Raw genomic sequence first — 6,222 nt, 5'->3', positions numbered from 1 at the left:
AGTTCAGACACTTTTTCCATAGCTCTCCTTTAAACATTTTTGATAGTTTTGATCTTTTTCTGCTTCCATCATTCCACACCAGAATTGCGTATTCGAGGTGAGGTCTTGCCAAGGTATCTGAAATTGTTCAGTTATTCTGTTGAAAGTTCTCCTGATGAGGCCGAAGATCGGGTCTTTCCCATTATAGCCCCCAATGAAATTATAGCCCCCCATTATAGTATAATTACCATGTTTGGAGGGGCTATGGGTTATCTGACCACTAAGCTGGGGGGCTATAATAGGAAAGACCCCAAAGATTTTGTTTGCGATTTTCACTTTGTTGGCGCTCTCTGCACAATATTTCCTACCAACGAGTCTGCTCTTCCCTAGATGAAAAACTTTGGCTTTCTCAAGGAGGAATGGAAGAACCCACTTCTTGCTCCCATCTTCCAGGACAAACAAGTCTTGCTGGAGCCACTCACCGTTCGAAAAGCAGCTGACTTCACTGAAAATCTCTAAGTCGTCTTAAAACATGTAGACTGGGCTCCGAACACAATCTGGAGATCCTTTATGAAGCTGCTATTAAGACAAAAGAGGATTGGTCCCAGGACGCTACCTTGCGGCACGCAACTTTTGACATCTTGTTTCAACGATTACGCGCAGTTCAGCGTGACATGCTGTTTCTGGTCACATAGGAAAGCTTCGATCCACTTAAGGACTCTTCTTCTGATTCTGTATGACCACACGTTTTTAGGAGTTTTTTGTGAGATACTTTGTCAAAAATTTTATGGAAGTTACAAAAGATACAATAGATACATCATTTCAAAATATCCATGATATGATCAAATGGATAACTTACTCTTCATGTCACTTTCCTTAGGCATAGGTTTTGACGTGCTTAACGTAGCCAGTGTAGGTGCATATTTTTGTGTAGATTGAGTGATTCTGCTAGAGATTTCGCTTGATCTAAAACAGGGCATCCATCGCTTTGCTTGCCCTGCGGGTGAAGTTTTCGTACCAAGAGAGGTTACTGTTCAATATCACTCCTAAGTTGCGTTGACTCATGACAGTGGTGCGAACTTTCTTCATTAGGTTAGCTTGCAGGTTGCCTCTCAGATTGAGGGGTGTCAATTTCTTGATCTTTGACATCATTTTGTTTGAAATTAGACAATTTTCGGTCGGGTAAGCTAAGTTGTCCAGCTGATCCTGATTCAGTCAAGTATCTTTGAAATCATCTGCGTAATCGTAACTGCTTACCTCATCTAATGACTCAAGCAGATTGCTAATAAAAAGCATTATAACAGGGGGCTGAGGTTGGACCCCTTTGGGACACCACTTGTTAATGGTTTAAGGGACAATCTGTTGTCTTATTTGCGAATATATTGCTGTCTGGTTTTTTTTATGATTGGATTGTTGAGAGAAGTTTTCCTCCAGCGTCAAAATTTCTAATTTTCTGTAAAAAATCTTGTGGAGAACAGTGTCAAAAGTTTTGGCAAAATAGAGATATAAAATTGACAGTTGGTATGTGTCTAGCTTGTCATAGTGATCGAAGATCTGATCAAAACTTAAACTAAGATGGATACTTGCTGACCTTCGTTTTTGAAATCTGAACTCGGCTCTGTTGCCCTCTTTGAAAATCAGCGCTGATTGACAAGTCTTCCAGGTGTCAAGGAAGGTACATTTGTTCAAACATGTTTTGAGGATTAAGGTGAGCAATTTACCGAGGTATTCAAGGAATGATTTAAGAATAAGATTTCCAACATTGTCGTGTCCAATGGGTTTTTTAAGTCTAATTGTTTCAAAAAGTTGTCAACTTGACTTTGATCTATGGTTTTTTTGACTCAAGTTTCCCGGCGGAAGAGATATTACGTAGTCCATTTGGTTTTTCCGAAAAAACACCGATGAATTAGTCCTTGAAAAGTTTGCATTTTTCATCGTTATTTTTTGAAGTACTAGAGCCGCTTCTCACCCTCTGTGGGATGGCGGGGTCTTTGCGAACAAATTTAGGAAAAGTTTGAATCCAACTGAAGGTTTTTCCCACAAAGAGTTTAGACTCAAATTGAACGAGGTCTACTTCGGACGCCATCAGGATTTCTTTCTCCAGCCTTTTTATTTTCACCACCCTCGCCAGGCCTTGATTTGTTTTGCGCTTCATTGTTTCCAATTCCTCAATGGTGTGTGACATGGGCCCAGTGATCCAAGGTTAGCGCTTCGGTTGATCTGAGGTTGATTTTGTGATAACTTGTCTATTTTTTCCCATATCCAGTCGTACCATTGCTCAAAAAGTTTGTTTACATTGCTAAAACAGTAGGGCATGAATGGTTGTCTTCTCATCGAATCATTCATACCACTCCTATCAGCTCTGCGGAAAGCATAATGACATTTTCTCAAATTCTCCGCTCTGCAGTTGCCGTTAGTGCTTATGGTGATGATGTTGGGACAATGGTCTGAGATTCGGCCGGTTAATTTGTTGATGAAAGAGGGATCAACTCGACGGGTGAATACTATTGCTGGCCTATCAAATAGCACGACGTCAAGCTGAGTCTTGGTGTGTTGAGCGAGTAAAGTCCTTTAACTTTTCAAGAAATCGAGTCTCATAATCCTTGAGCGAGGAGAACATTTCCCAGTTTGTTTGTGAGAAACTGATATAACCGATGACCATAATGTCACAATGTTCAGAGGGAAGAGCAAATTTTAGGTCTTGAAAATCTTTCAGGAGACTTAGAACTCATCATAAGACCATTGGTAAGCACTCGGGGTAGGTGCGTCGTAACTGCAGCATAGGATAAGAGTTTTTTCGCCTAATTGAGTTTTCATTACCAGGTAGTATGGCTTTCAGCATTTTACTTGCTGAAACTCATGCGCACTTTAGTACTCATCCGTGCTTTCATTATCCAGCGTCTGTGGCGGTCCCGTCGTCCTTTTATACATTGTAATTCTCCAGGAAGACCGAGGCGGTCGTGACATTCTCTGTCAACTAGGTGCCACAAAAACAGATGATATCGTAATTCGAGTTAAAGATACAGTTGGACAGTTTTAGTCTTCTATTGAGGTCTAGAATTCTTCTCGTGTTGTATGTCAGCATTTTCACTTCCTGTACTCGAAGGTTAGTTTGCTGGTTTGTGCTCGACTGAGCCATTCAAATTGTTTTGCTACTTCACTATCTTTCAGGGAGAGCCATTGTTTTCTTTGTAACACATCAGGCATCAGGCGGTTTCTCACACCAAAGGCGCTCGCATCAAAGCCCTTATCAATGAGATTTCCTCTTTCATTGAGACAATTGTTTTATTTTTCAAGACCTTCTTTCAACATTTCAAGACTGATGTATGATTTGAATTCTTTGTATTCTTTCAGTCAGTTCCATGCTGATTTGAGAATTAGATTATTACAAAAGGCCTTTTCCGTATTGAGGAGCAGCGTTTGAGGTTTGAGGTCCCTTCTGAGCGTTGAAGTTTCCATCTCTAACAGCATTCAACAGTTTACTGTCATCGATTTCCGGGTGGTCATTGATTATGTCGATAGCGGCAAGGTCTTCCCGGGTTCTTGCAAGCTCAGTTTCAGCCTTGCTCTCAGGTATTCCACAAACTCGGAGTCTTAGGGTTGTCCTGTGGACAATGAAGGAGGTGACAATTTTTCATGGTTGCACATTTTCAACTGCTGATCGGCAACTGGATGGTTTACCTTTAGTTGCTTTCACATCATTCCAAAGATGAGTGATGATTTCACTGGATTTTTGCTCTTTATCGGTTAGGGCTTTCATCTGTTCCTGAAGGTTCTTCAGTTGAATATCTAGTTTGGTACTCGGTTCTTAAACAATTCTATTAATTAGTTTGTTTTTTTCCGGTTTGCAGTCATTGCAGATGTGGTATAGGTTTTCATCAGGTGTGACGAGAACTTTTATTTCATCGTCGGCGAACAGAGTGCATTCTGGAGCGAGGTGTAGGATTTTGTTGCATGCGAAGCACAAAATTCTGGCTCTTTTCATTGTCTTGCTGCAGTTGAAGCATGACTCGCGTATATTGGTTTTGTTGGCCAATCTGGAATGTTTGGGTTGAATCAAAGGGTTGGTGGGAATGACTCAGGGAATAAGGTCCAGCAGATTTTTGGAAATCACGTCGGCCCTTCGATAGATACTTAATCTCAACTTAAGCTAATGGACCGTAGTCCAAGTCTATGAAAGTGGTTATCAATCCTGGGGAAACCTAATGGCAAACTTTTGGAAAAACATCAGCTGACAGTTAATTCACTCATTAGCAAGGGCTCTAGCTGACGGAGGTGCACGTGGGGTTAACATACCCACAGTATATGAGCTGGGACTCCTTACTGTTTTTCTCCACAGTATTTTTTTGTTCAGGGTGCCAGTTTTGAACAGGCGCTTAAGGTTTTTCAGACCGTCCAGCGTGAGATAGACAGCGTTGTTTACTTGACACATCTCTTTGCCGGGATAGTGACAAACTCCCGTGAACTTCCAGTTAGATGATTTGCTGAGATCTAGTAGGATTATGTTGACCACCTTAGTTTTTTCCGGGTTCTGGTGTCATTGTAGGAAGACAAGTCCGAAAACTTCTTCAGCTAGAGTGGTTGTCACGTTTGCTAGGTCCTTCAGATTTTTGGAAATGCCTTTGGAATTTCGATAATTTGTTGTACCGCCTTTGTTGAAGCGGTCGTTTGAACCGATGAATAAAATGATGACTGTGAACTTCTTCGCTGGAGGTAGGAAGTCGGAGTAATTCCTTGTTCTACCTCCTGGGAGAGGGATAGAGAAGAGAGAGAACGTTCAGTACAACACTCTTCAATTGTACTAATTGAAGTTCGCTGCGTTTGAAGAATTGTGGCTTTTACTACACTTAAGAGTCTGAGATGAGACGAAGGCTGCTGTCGGCTTTCCTCAGGGCGTGGAATCTCAATTACTGCTTCAAGATCTAAATGATGATCAGTGATAAAGGGTAGGGTCACCACGGCTACCCTCGAAATCTGTTTATCTGAAATTCACCTATTTCAAAACTTTTTGACCTTTTTTTCTCTGCTGCTGCATTGGTGTGTGGCGTGAATGTGTACCTGTAGACGTTTACTGGTGACACTTTTAGGTATCTTGGTTCCGGGAAGTCTATCACCACTGGATTGAGTTTGTTGATCATTTCCACTGTTGTTTCATTGCTTGAGATCTTTCCTTATATTGAGAAGTTGACTGCGTACATATCCAGTTTCAGCTATTTATGCCTGCTCGCGTCGAGAAAAAATCCAAAAATTTTGTTAGAAATGCGCTGAAATGCGCTTAATTTTCAAAAAGTTAACCGCAAAAACACTACATAATAGTGCACTGATATGCGCTGAAAAGTGCTGAAATTTTGTAAGAAACGCGCTGAAATCCGCTGAAATTTCATAAAGTTCAGCTCTTTTCTTGCGCTCCGAGGCTCGAACCCCGACCACTGTGTCTCATCTATCAATTAATCCACTGCGCTATTGAGATCTGAAATGCTTCCCATTTAATTTGAATTTTTGATAATAAAACGTTTGATATGAAATTATGTGCTGAAACTTATGTAGGAAGTGTGCTGAAAATGCGCTGAAATCATGTAAAAAATGCGCTGCCGATATACTGAAAAGGTGCTGAAAGTTGTGTAAAAAATGAGATGAAAATGCACTGAAATTGTGTGAGAAATGCATTGAAGGTGCGCTGAAATTCTAAAGTTTCAGCGCCATTTCGAAATTTCAGCGCATTTCAGCGCATTCAGCGCATGTCTTACATATTTTCTGCGCATTCAGTGCATTTCTGCGCATTCGGCGCTGACATCTCGACCCGGGTGTCTGGACATCACATTTTTGCCAGGTAAACGCAGAAAAGATTGGGTGATAGGACTCCACCCCGAGGCACGCCGAACCTAATGTCGACGCATTTTGGTTCTCTGTCTCAGAACGCTACCATGGACTTTCTTCCATGGTGATAACACACAAACCAATTGACAATTCATGGGTCTAAAGGGCCGTCAATCACGTCTTGGAGTAACACGTTATGAAGTAACATATCGAATCGTTGGAGTATATCGACTTGCAGTATATTTGTCCTGTGGGCTGGTTTCTTTCTGGTGAACCCCTTAGAGATATCTTAGAGATATCAGTCTTTAGGATGTTTAGAGCTGTAATCGTTGAATAGCGTTTTTGAAAATGTTATGTGTTGCGGTAAACATCCTTTTGACCTTCATATTTCGAGCGCTTCAAACTTCAATTCAAAATGACATCTGC

Source organism: Convolutriloba macropyga, chromosome 9, assembly GCF_964194025.1.
Source record: "Convolutriloba macropyga chromosome 9, txConMacr16.3, whole genome shotgun sequence".
In the NCBI taxonomy this organism is placed as follows: domain Eukaryota; kingdom Metazoa; phylum Xenacoelomorpha; order Acoela; family Convolutidae; genus Convolutriloba; species Convolutriloba macropyga.
This window is presented reverse-complemented; position numbering follows the sequence as displayed.